Below are 13,463 nucleotides of genomic sequence, written 5' to 3'. Positions count from 1 at the left end.
ATCTGTAAAACATAAAGGCTTTAGAATAGTAGCAGGAACAGAGTAAAGGTTTAATAACTCTAAGTGGTTATTATTGTTGTTGTTGTTGTTATTATTATTGGTGTTGTTTATTTTATTATTAGAAGTGTTGTTGTTGTTATTATTATTATTATTATTATTATTGGTGTTGTTTATTTTATTATTAGAAATTGGTACCCAGAGAGAAGAGGGGGCGAGTCCAGGGCCAAACAGGGAGGTGTACACTATGAAGGGAATCCAAGGTTGTTTTTGTTTTGCCCTTGCAGGTTAGTTCTCTTTTCATTACAGCCCCTCTGGTTTCCAGTGAGCAGCCTGTGTTCATAGATTCAGCTTGTGAAAGCCATCAAGATACTGATCAGATTTCATACCTCTAACCCTCACTTCTACCAGCTTCCACTTAGTCCCGCCCCTTCCATGAAACCTTCCCGTATATTGCCCAGAGAAATATTGACCACTTCCTCCCCCCGTAGAAATAGTGATCATAAAAACAAGTCCAAGGCATTTCGCAAGACTTGTCACTTCCCAGCCCTGGACTTTTATTTCCCCATTTGTAAATGAGAAGAATGTCAGAGAGTAAATAAACAATTGACTGTTGACTGGGAGCTGGGCAATGTGCTAGATGACAGAACAAAAGATGACGTAGACCAGCTCCCTGCTCCCAAAGATTTTATAGTTTTACAGCAAGAAACAGGAGAGGCTACAGATAGTTAAATGTGAAGTTAGAAGTACTGTTATAAAAACATCTGCTCCCCAAGAAAGAGATTCTCAATTGAGATTTGAATGAATAGGTAGAAAAATGATTGTATCAAGGGTGTGGGGAGTTAGCAAAAGTGAAATTTGATTTAGGTCTTCTTAACAGAAAGGGAAGAAGGAAAGGAAAGAGGAATAAACAGCATGCCCAAAGGCTCAGAGGTATCAAGAAATAGAATAAAGTGGTTAGTAATGGCAAAATAATTCTGTGTGCTGGAGGAAATTGAGGGAGGGCAGTGAGGGCAGAGGAGGCAGTAGAGGAAGATGAAATTGAAGATGGTCTCTGCCTCCCTCATTAGACTATTGGCAAAGGGAGGACAGATCTTGGTCACCATTTCCTCCTTTTTTTGTCCAGCCGGTAAGAGGTGCATTTGCTGAAAAATAAGAGGAAAGAGTCACATGGCTAAGCATTACATGCCATTCTATGGGATTTGGATTTTCTCTTGTACCAAATAGGGGCACTGAAAAACTGTTGAATAGAAATGACCTCAGTTGACTGTATCTTTGGAAAAGATGGGCCTGGAAGCAGAGACAAAGACAGATAGAGACGACTGAGACTGGAAATAGGAGTGTCTGTCAGGAGGCTATTTTACTCATTTAGGTGAAAAAGGATAAGGCTCTGCAATCAGTGGTAGTAGTGAAAAGGAAATCTTAAGGGAAGAATTGCTGGAACTTAGCAGGTAGTTGACTGTTGAGAGTGAAAAGCAGGAAGCATCAGGCATTACTGAGATTTCTCTCATTGGAAGTTGGTGAATGGCATTCTGTTTGGCCTGTTGGGTAAAAAGTACCAGTGGATCATCCAGAAAAAGATGCCCCTATGGGCAGCCGATGTCCAAGTCCCTTCCAGGTCTCGCATTGCAACCTGCTCTACTTAACTCCAACATGCACTGGCATCTTTCTAGTAACTGTTAATAATACACCTTTCCTGGACTTCTGAAGCAGCCTTCCACATCCACTCCGTTCTCCAGGCCGTAACCAGCACACTTTCTTCTGAGACAAAGATAGGAGTATCACATCTCTTTCCTTAAAGCACTTCAATGGCTGCTCATTATAATGTTTCATTCAGTGTCCTAGATACAATCTAAATTACTCGCATACAAAGAATCAGGGAAATGTGGCTCATACTTGAGAGAAAAGGCAATCAAAGGAGACTGACTCTGAGATGACCCAGATGTTGGAGTTAACAGATAAAAATTTCAAAGCAGCTATTATAACCGTGTTCAGGAATGCAAAGTAAAATAATTGTTGTAATACATAAACAAATAAGGAATCTCAAAAAAAAAGACTACTAAAAACTGGAAATTCTAGAGCAGAAAGATACAACATCTATATATATAAAAGGCTAAGTGTCCAACCAAGCTACCAGTCGCACTGACCACCGGGGGCAGATGCTCAACATAGGAGCTGCTGAGCTGCAGTGACTTGGCAGCAGCAGTTCTCGGGTGATGCACCCCGAAACCAGAGAGAAGGGAGCCCGATTTCTTGTGGGGCCATGCAATTCCACCTTTGGCTGTGGGTTATGTTGTTGCTGGGACACTGTTGGACCCGAATCTGGTTTACTGCACACTTGTGTTTGCATTCCACACCCTGTATGACAGCAACTTTGCAGAGTGCCCTCTCGCACTCCAGGACCCCTTGGGGGATGTCAGAGAGCCAGTTCGGCCCAATCCCCACAGGTCAGGCCGAGGGACCCCACCTGCTGAAGGGACCCCACTCACTCCACAGACATGGGGGAGGGACCACAGGAAGTTGGCTCCAGAGCGTGTCCGGTCCATCTCGCCCAGTCCCACCTGCCGGCCACCTTCTAATTAATTTCCTTTCAATGTGCATGAATCCATGCACCAGGTCACTAGTCTGAAATAAAAAATGTACTGGATTAGTTTAACAGCTGATGAGAGATTACAGAAAGAAGATTCCATGAACTTGGAGATAGAGCAATAGAAATAATCCAATCTAAAGAAAAGAGAAAAAGGACTAAAAATAATGTAATATATTTTTTGTGCTTTGTGGGGCCATATAAAAAAAAAGGATGAACAAAAATATAAGGAATATGAGAAGGAAAGAATTAAGAGACTAGAACAGAAAAAAATCTTTGAAGGAACAAATTTACAGATTCAAGGAGAACAGTAATCTCAAACTATTTAAAATAAATACAAAGAAAAACATACCTAGGTATATCATAGTCAAACTGCTGAAAACAAAAATTAATTTTGAAATGGCACATTCCACCAGGGAACAACACTAGAAACCACCTCTGACTCCTCATTGGTGATGATGGATTCCAGAGGAGAAAGAGGCTCTGCCTTGAAAATGATAAAAATAAAAGAGAGAGAGAGAGAGAAGGAGACAGCAAAGCTAAACTTGTCAACTTGGAATTCTACATCAGTAAAAGCATTCATCCTTCAAGAATTAAGATGAAATAAAGATATTTTCAGGTAAAAGTAAACTAGAGAATTTATTATCCACTAACCTATGCTACAAGGAAAACCAAAAGAAGTTCTCCAGGCCAAAGCAAAATCACACCAGATTGAAATGTGGCTCTCCAGTAAGAAAAGAATTCCAGATATGATATAACAGGAAAGTATTTTTTTTAAAGCTTTTTTTCCTCTTAACATCTTTAAAGTACATATGACTATTTAAAGCAAATAATTTAACTTTGAATTGTGGGGCTTATAATATTTACATATGAAAATCTCTGACAACTAAAGCATAAAGGCCCAGTGTTGGGAGGGGGCACAGTAAATGGACTTATGTGGTTGCAAGTTTCTTTCATTTAACATAAAGTGGCACAATATTAATGCTAAGGAGACTGAAATGTGAAAAATGTAGGTTGCAATCCCCTAATGCTACCCTGAATAATAATAATAATAATAATAACAACAATACCACCACGAAGGGATATAGCTAAAAAGTCAATAGATAAAATGGAATTACAAAATAATTAAATTATCCTTTAAAAAAGCAGGAAAGGAAAAACAGAACAAAAACTAACGGAACAAATTGAAAATAAATAGTAAAACATAGGCCTAGCTCGCCATCAGAATGTAGGCGCTATAAAGACAAAGACCATATTTACCTATGATTGACCTGAATGAGTGGGTGAGTGGGTGACTAAATGCATGCTCCCTGAGCACCAGCTCCTCCAAGGCCTGGGGGTCTCCGCGTGACTTCTTGTGATAAACAGGACTGTATTTTGTATTTGTTTATGTTCTGCTCACCAGAAAGTTTTCAGCATTTTGGGTTTGTAATTTCTTTGTAACTCCTTCGAATGTGTGGAAAGACATGGGCTAAAAGTTGAGTTAGATCATTCTTTATGTTGAAATTACACAAATCTACTCGTCAAGAAAATAAGTTCCTTTTCTGTACATGGAAACTTGGCTGTGTACAGAGTGTTGCCTAAGGAAGTCCCCTGGGATTTTCTGGGTTACTTTGGCTTTTTCTGTGAGACATGGATGCAGAAATAGTAATAATAAGCATTTGGATCACATTGTCAATTTTGAATTCAAGAAGATTCCAACTGTAGGGAGAAGTAGAAGGTCTCCAACCAAGGTCAAAGGTTTTTGTGTCATGGAGAATGAGAGGTAGAGGATACTTTTGAGGACCAAAACATTACAGATTTTTCTGAAATGACATTTAAATATTAATAGTTGGACACTTTTTTGGAACCCCAAAGGCCTCTCCTTTTGAAGTCGACTTCTAATGGATGTTTCCACTGAGAATATAGTTTTTCCATTAACAATGAGAGGTGGACTGAAGGGCTAATATATTTAGCAACTATTTATTGATTATTGATTGTGACCAGTCAAGATTTTTATTTTTTCTCAGTTGGAAAAAAAAAGATGCCTAATTGAGGAACTCACTTTATTAGTCATCTATAGTAGAAAGAGGAACACATTGGGAAATCCTCATTCACCCCTTATTTATCAGATGTCTGTGCAAAGCAGGTATGTCGGGCCAGGCTCAGAACTTGAATGTTAGGGAGACCCGTTAGACTTACACATGATAGCCAGGCAGGGGCTATTGGGAGTTTAAGTCTAAAACCAACATGAAGAAAGTAGATTAGGACCAATAGCTCTGTGCTTGGTGGGTCAGAAGGGTTAGAGGCCAGAGGCAGGAAGGACCACCAGAAGGGCACTGTGTGGCTAAAACCACAGGGAAGGAGGCAGGAACACTGCATTGATGGTTTTCAAGCTTGAGATGCTGACCAACACCTTTAAAGGGAAACAGACACTTCTCACAGTTCCCAGTGTTGACCTGTTTCTTTTATTTCAATGTTATCTGCATACACACAAACACAAAAGAGTAGGAATAAATGGCTCATTTGATAGCATGTGCACTACGGAAACAATAAAAACAAAGTTATAAACTAAATGCAACTGAAATGACAAAACAACTACAATTTACATGGACAAGATTTATTATGCTGGTTAATTCTGTTTGGCTGGAAGGAATTCTCTGCTGGCACTTACTCTGATGCAGTCCTGGAGGGTTTGTCTCATCTCCACTCCTTTGAACCTCAGCTTGACCATCAGAGGTTTTCTATTTGCATTGTTGCAAAACAGTTGTTCCCTAAAGTTCTGTGGTGTCATTTGGCTGTCACTTGATGTGCACACATCACTCTTTTTTTTTTTCCATTAGCCTTAACAATTAAGTGTTATTACTCGAGGCCAATTTGCTTATAAACTCAAACTCAACAAATACAGGCACCAAAATCTCATAAGGCAGTAATGGAGGTGATGCAATTACTAAAAATGTTTGAACGACCACAAATTTCCAATTTATAGCTTTATCCTAAGATGCTCAAGAACGTATGGGTCTCTGAGACTCCACGGGGAAGCGCTGGTGCTACAGGAAGGTTTACTGAGGTGCCTACAGCCTCTTTCCAAGGGAGCTGCCCTTTGAAAGCTTCTGTTGCTTAAGTGGCCATGTCCTGTGCCTTATTGCCCACCGGCCTTTCCCCACCCCCACCCTCTGGCCACTGTGGGGCGGGTCAGAAAGGAAGGGTGCACTTGAGCCAAGGGTATGCAATCCACTAGCTGGTCAGTAGCCACATAAAGAGGAGTGAGCTACATTTCCTCCCTCTCACTGCTCTCCCTGAAATTTGGAGGGAGGTTGCCATGACAACACACTTGAATACAGACATGGGGGGGGGGGGGGGGGGGGGGGGGTTGCGGGCTAGAGGGCTAGAGAGCTATGTGGCCCACCAGCAAAGTGAAGTTATGGGGAAATGGACATCATGAGCATTTTGAATCACGCATCAGTTTCAAGTATGCAAACCCAACCCAGCATAAGTTAGTTTTAAGCAATAAAAAGGAAAGGTTATTGCTCCAAGATGGGAAAGCCAATCATGTCACCTGGACCAAGTCTTTCACCTTCGGGTGGTTCTGCTGTCCTCTGTGTTTGCTTCTTTCCCAGATCTCACAGGAAGGTAAGAAGGAAAGTGGGCACCTCTCTCCACCAGCCAGTGAAAGTGCTCTTCCCTCTCATTCACTCTGGCCAAGTCTACACGCCCATCCCTGAAGCCACTGATGGGACCTAAAGAATCGAATGCCCTGATTCACACGCCCCATCCTGGGAGTGATGAATGGTGTTGTCAGAGCCTCCCGAAGTACAGCGACAGAGAACAGGGGAGGGTGTCCCCAAGGGAGAACTAGGAAAAGGGTAAAGGGACATTTGGCAGCCACACAACTTATCCACTGCAATCCTTTCTCTGCTCCCGAGTTTCTTTGTAAAATGAGTATAATAATTCTGCTTTGCCCGCTGCTCAAGATTGCAGTGAAATGAAAGGAGGCAGTGGGTATAAACAGATATCTAAACTATAAACTACAAAATACATGAGACACAAAGTAATGGTGTTTAAAGGGCTTGTCAAGTGCACCAGGGCGTGATCGAGCTGACTGGGCATCTCCAGCCTACCGACAACTTCCTGTTTTCTGGAGGCAGTTCCTCTGGCAGGAATCAAGGGTATTCCCCTCATCTTATTTTGGGCAGCACATGTAGTTTGCAACTATTTCTATTTTAAAGACAGCTGCTAGTGATCTATGGAGTCACTATTTTTTTTTAACATATGTCTTTATTTATTTCAGAGAGAGGAAGGGAGAGGGAGAAAGAAATAGAAACATCAATGATGAGAGAGAATCATTGATTGGCTGCCTCCAGCATGTCCCTCAGTCGGGATCAAGCCTGCAACCCTAGGCATGTGCCCTGACCTGGAATCTAACCGTGATCTCCTGATTCATACGTCGACGCTCAACCACGGAGCCACACCAGCTGGGCCTCACTCATTTTTAATAGTACAGGGGCTTCTCCATTGTCCCAAGTCTTTTCCACTTCACGGCTTAGAAGGCATGTAGGACTCACATTTTTTCCTGGGATCTGGAAGGGAAAGAAGAGGAGGGGCACCCTGGGGAAGCCGGCACCCTCTGCATGTGACTTCTCCTTGACGCTGAAATGTATGTGATTCAAACCACGGAGGAGCACCACATTCTTTGCGTGTCTTCTTTGGGAAGGTGCACAGTTTGAAGCCAGGGTTGTTAGGGTAAATGGGTGTTTAGATAAGCAACCCCTTAGGAGGGATGATCTGTGTGTGGGGGGAGAGGGGCAGCAGGTTCTGAGCCCAGAAAAACCTCTCACATGGCAACAATAACAGTGAAACCATGGGGCCTGCTCGCTGGGTCTCTTTGATGTGAAAACTGGAAGAAGAATGCCTGAAAGAAGCTGAAAAACTGAGGCATCGATGGGAAGATTCTGGTAGGACTTGGAGTTATAAGTTGGAAAAATGTAGGTGAACTTGAATTTACATCATGGTGTTGAATAGAAAGCCCGTCTTCCATTTCAAGCAAATTCAATATATGCTTTTGGCTGCATTTTCTGATAACCTGTGTCACCGTAAGAGTTACAGAATTTGTTCTTAGATAATGTTTAGAGGCAGATGGCTTGGAAATACAGCAATCCCTATGCTACACACACAGGGTGCCTTTGTGTGAGTAACAAGATGTGGCTGCCCAACTGGACCTGAATAAGAAGGTGCTTTCTCTTGTGGGCGGATACAGTGCTTTCCCAAAGCCCAGAGCTGGGGTTCCATGTGCAGGTGCGGACTATACACTCCAGGGATCCTAGCCAGTTTGAATGTAAGGGAACAGGAAGGGAAAAAGAGTCACATTTGTTGTTTTAGTTAGCATTTGTGGGGGCACCTCCTTAAAGCAGAGGTCCTTAGGGAAGGGTCCTAACGAGAATGAACTGAAGAGACATTTTTTAGATTTCGGTGCATAATTCTCAACCCAAGAAATTCCTACTTGGGATGTCTGGGGTAAGGGCTAGGCACGGCCATCTTGAAAATGCTCCCTGGGATACAGTGATGCTCAGGCCTGGCCTCGTTAGCTATTTTCCTGACCTGACCATTGAGCTCATGGGATGCCCCCCTTTCCTTCCTCATTGACTTTGGTGGGTTTCTTGATACCTGGCCAGAAAGAGCTTTAGGAGAGAAACCTACTCCCCACGTAGGGCTTTGCTCCTCCGTCATGCCTCCCTCCTCCGAATTCTTAGACTGTGTCTTGCTCACACTACACTTATCACCACCTTCTCTATTGGAGTTATTTATGAACACGGCTTATCTCCTCACACACAAGCCCCAAAAAGGCTGAGACTCTGTCACACCCAGAGGTCACCCACTGGCCCCTGGATTGCATCCATCTGTAGATGTATTTTTCTTGGCTCTCGGAGTGCTTTAAACTTTTTAAATTTATTTGCCAGCTTTTAAAATTCAAAAGGTATTCCTCCCACTCCCAACTTTTCCCCTAAATATAATGACCATTGTGCAATGCTTTTTTTTTTTTTTTACTGGTGAAATATCTGACGTTCCTGCATAGCTATAAATATAATGACCATTGTGCAATGCTTTTTTTTTTTTCTGTTGAAATATCTGACGTTCCTGCATAGCTGGGATTGACCGGAGCTGAGCAGCAAGTTCCCCTTTCACATGGGAGTTGTCTTCTCCAAGTCCCCACAGTCCCCACCACTCCCTATTGTCTCACACGGGGCCATGTCTCTCATTGATATTTCTCTCCTGACACCTGCTAGGCATTCGAATCTGTCACCCTTTTGATTTCTGCACAGTATCTGACTTTCTTAAGTGCTGCCTAAATATTTGTGAAATGGGAAAGTAAAAGGCTAACGTGCTCCCGGCGATGGGTGGGTCAGTGGAACCCCTCTCTAAGCTTCCAGGTATGAGTCTGAATGAAGAACCAAAGTCTTTTAGATGTTGTATTGTGGCTTTCCCCAGCCAGGAATTATGAACTAGTTCCTCATTTTTAGGAGCTTTATCTCAATCTCTTCATTCTCCATCTGCCAAGTAGCTAAGCAACCTGAAGCTGGAGGAAATGACAGTCAACATGGGAATTTCGGTGAGTGGGTTGTCCTTACCCAGCGGCTCTCTGAGTTCTCACAGAGCAGCCTGCTGGTCACCAGGGCTCTCATATAACTGTCCACTGGAAAGCCCCTCCAAGGGCGGGGGAGAGTTTTTGTCCGGGAAGATCCCTTTTTACCGCTGCCAGGATCATCATCCCGTATTTTGTAGGAGACATAACTGGAATAATACCTTCAGCACTCATTGCTGTAATGCAATCTCCTCTCCTCAGTTTTCTCATTAAAATCCCCCCAAGTCTTCCATTGCCGCATCCTAAAGTATAGGACGTGGACCATGTGGGACATTTGTACATTTTCTTGGTCTTGTATTCATTTTTCTGGTTGCCTGCTCTTAATGGCCAATGATACTGTGTGTGTGTGTTTTAATATACAGAAATAGCAATAATATTGTTTTCTTTAAATATTTTAGGTAAAATATTAAGTTTATTGAAAGAAAAATAAAGAAATAATAGTTTTGATGGAATGAGGATCCGGCAGGAATGGTGGAGTTGTAATGGGTGTGACACTTGTTTGGGAAAGACTGGGTTTTAAGATAAAGTCTGGGCTCCTCTGCCAATGGGCCACAGCCCATCTCTTTGGGCCATTCAGTCCTCCCTTTCACACACACACACACACACACACACACACACACACACCCCAGATAGGCTTCTGGCTTCTCTGGGAAAATCAGGCAACAGTGCCCTGCATTCTTGCCTTTCTGGAGCTGAGAAGAGCTTCTCCTTCTAGCTGTTCAGTTCTAGTTTATTCAGTCCTCCCTTTCCCACTGTATATCCTAATAGGACAGAAACTTTTTCTGCTTCCTCCAATATACTGGGAGGGCTCCCCACCTTTCACCAATGGTTTCACCACGGCTAGGTCTTCTTCCCAGAGAGCATTTGTTATTCTACTAGGAGCATCCTCTCTGCCCCGCCCCCCAGCCCCCACATTGCTTGTATGACAGGTGCTTTTTATAAGTGCTTCCTAAATATTTGTGAAACGGAAAAGTAAAAGGCTAAAGTGCTCCTGGAGATGGGACTCCGTTGCAGCTGCAATGTCACCTCTGAGGAGAGGCCTCTCGACCACTCTGAATCATAGAGATCTTACTTCCTATCTTCTATCTCAGCATCTGACCACTTTCCTTCCTAATTCTTTCCACAAACTGTAATTTTAAAAACAATTACTTCCTCCCTTGATTAATAAATATCTCTCCTACTGCACTGTGAGCTCCTTAAGGACAGAGCCCTGGTGTCCTGTTCACCGCTGAACCCGACGCCTGCAGAGTGCTGAGCACACATAGATGCTCGTGGCTAGTAGATGAATGAGAGCATATCCTTCCAGCCTTGGTACCTTGGTGAATTCCTTCTCATCCTTCAAGGTCCATCCAGCCCAGGAGCTATTCCTCTGAAGACTTCCCGCACCCTCCTCAGCCAAGATGGGGGCGTGGCTCTCTTCTTTGGGTCCACAAAGCATCATATAAACACAGAGTGATAGTATCAAATACATGGTATTGTAACTGGGTTAAGGGTCTATGTACCCAAAAAGACTGCGAGTGAATACCCAACCTCTCCCCTCTCCACCATGTAGTGATCATTCTCTGTTTCTAATGCCAAAGGAAACAACAACTTCTCATGACTGTTTGTAACCCGAGCCGACGGGGTGGAAAGTGAGTGGGATAACAAAGACAATGAGAAAACAGTTGTTGGTATTTGTGGGATGTTCAACTAAGTAGGCATGACTTGCAGACGTACCCATAAAACTATCTTAACAAAAGATGTTACTTCTCTAGAGAACTGTTTTTAGTTCTATCATAAACCCTCCTATTCAGGAATTTCCAACAAAACAAAGCTTTCAGCAGCAATTAAAAAAAAAAAAAAAACCTCCCCCATCTAGTGGTAGCAATCTTGAACTGCAAGACATACCTTCATTATTAATTTATTCTCTCTCCCACTCAGCGGCTATTTATTGGCCAGCTGTTATGTACCAATAATTGATACAGACAAGTCTCTGTTCTCATTTGGTCACTCATGCATTGATCACTCTCTATGGGTGACTCACGCTGTTTGGAGCTTTGGCGTTGTTGGGTTTAGATAAACAGACCCATGTGAGGCCAGGTTTCTTGGTGCAAAGGTCAAACACTGGCATCTCTGGGCTACATACAAGATGTTTTTCTGGCCTGGTCAGTGACTATAAAAAATATAAACAATTTGGGGAAATTTAAGGACATACACACAACACACCCCAGATGGACTTCTGGCTTCTCTGGGAAAATCAGGCAACAGTGCCCTGCATTCTTGCCTTTCTGGAGCTGAGAAGAGCTTCTCCTTCTAGTCGGGCTATTCTGTCTGCCTCATCGGCGACCTATTCACTCACTCATGTGAGTGTCGCCTCTATTCAGGCACACGCAGACATTTGGTGGGTTTTTATTCACTACTTTCATTCCTATGGAAGGACATCTCCACATCTCTCCATCACTGCCAAGGAAGCCCCTCTTTCCCGTAGAGATCATCATGTGGCAGGTGATATGCTTCTTGGCAACCCCTGGATTACGGGTCATTTATTTCTCTGGCTCTCTGTGCTTAAACTCTTTGCTTAAATACCCTACTTGGTCATTTCCCTTTCCCTCCTTGCTTGATGAGCTAGAAGGTTCGTCTAGAGATATTGCCTCTTCCTCTCTCTTATTTGTCCATGGTTCCATGGGAATGTATAGAATGAACACTGGGACTAACATGGGGTAGAAATGGGGTCCCTGGAGAGAGTAACACTGAGGCTCAAACCTCAGGATAACTAGGCGTTAGCCAATGAGGGACACCTGCACAAACGCCCAGATTTAAGAACCTTGTTGGCAACGGCAGCTGGGATTCGGGAGCGCCTGTGAGCTCTGTGAGGAAGCACAGACTTCATCCTGCCGGTGGTGGAAGCCAGGAAAGCTTCTGAGCAGGCGAGTGAACATCCACATCCACCTTTGCAGATCGCTCCACCAAGAAGTGCATTTTAAGAGATCTGGCTGAGAGCTGGGGCTGCTGGGTCCTTTGGGCCCCTCCTAGTGCGGTGTGACCAGGGACAATTGGGCGGTGAGGGACACCGGGAGAGGGACCCTTGGCATCCTGAAGGCACAGTACCAATGCCCGTTGTACCGGTTCTTGTTGTGCCCTTTAATTCTTGTTGTTCTGTCTCTGCTTTTCCCGGAGTGCTCTCTGTTTTCTCTGTAGTTCCCTCCACTTTCTGCGCAATTCAGGCATCATCCTGGCGCAGCTCTGGGCTTGCAGTTGCCCAGAGAACCGCAAGCAACAAGGCTGTGAACTCCCCACCCGCCCCAGGGAGCCCTTCTATCAAAAAAGTTAGCTTCAAAGCCCAGTTGGAAGTGGTGGATATGAAGCAAAAAGTCAACAAACATTTCCCTGGAGTCTTGGCACCGAGATGTCTTTTTCTTTTTCTTTTTGCTCAATTCCCAGCTGGTCAGCAGCCTGAACTTCTGCCTACCCACCCCCCACGCCTGGCAGCTTCAGCCCTGCCGTAGTAGTAGTGCCTGCTGAGGACGGCGGCACGCGACCCGACCTCTGACCCGAACCAGGAGCCCTGTCCCCTTCAGACAGGGGGCCACACTCCTCTCAAAATGAACTGGCTTCGGGCCTGGCACACCTGGGTTCTGGGTGGAGCTGCTCTCGGTGGCGGCCATGTGGTCTCAGGAGACTTATTCCACCACCTTGGGCACTTGTATCCCTTTCTGTAGAGTGGGGATGGTAACCCCTCTTCTCAGGTGATTCTGAGGAGGAGAAAATGACTCTACAGAGTCACTCAATCATTTACAAAACATGTATTGATTATAGCTATGTGCCAGGCACTGGGGGATGAAAGCCCTTGTTAAACTGTAACGCGCTGCACAAATGCGGCATTCTCAGGTGCAGGAAATTCACTACTAACTGGGTCCGATTGGGTGCAGTTGCTCCGTTTCCCTCACCTGTCTCGCCTCCAGGTAGGATCAACTGCTAGCTACCTGAATACTGTCCTCCCGTAAACGTTCAAGGCAAAGCTTTAGTAAGACTCAATACACAGAAAATACCAACTAGCCTTCGAAAGATCTATGGTGACAAAGCCTCTGTGTGTTTGGAGCTTTATCCTGCCCCAGAAGGTTGTCTATAAAAGGATGGTCACGTTTTTGCTACTGCTCCGGCATTGACAAGTAGGGTCCCACCCAATGGCCAAAGAGAAGCTAGTTTCACATTCTAAAGAGCTAGCAATAGCCTGACCGGTGTGGCTCAGTTGGTTGGGCATCATTCCATGCACCAAGAGGT

At 44.1% G+C, this 13,463-nt stretch overlaps 1 long non-coding RNA gene across 1 annotated transcript in view; it reads left to right on the top strand.

The window, feature by feature from the left end:
• Positions 1 to 13,463, top strand: part of LOC106726811 — a 30,348-nt gene that overhangs the window by 778 nt on the left and 16,107 nt on the right. The window lies entirely within an intron of this gene.

This window comes from Myotis brandtii, unplaced genomic scaffold (assembly GCF_000412655.1).
Source record: "Myotis brandtii unplaced genomic scaffold, ASM41265v1 scaffold32, whole genome shotgun sequence".
NCBI classification, from domain to species: Eukaryota; Metazoa; Chordata; class Mammalia; order Chiroptera; family Vespertilionidae; genus Myotis; species Myotis brandtii.
This window is presented reverse-complemented; position numbering and strand designations above follow the sequence as displayed.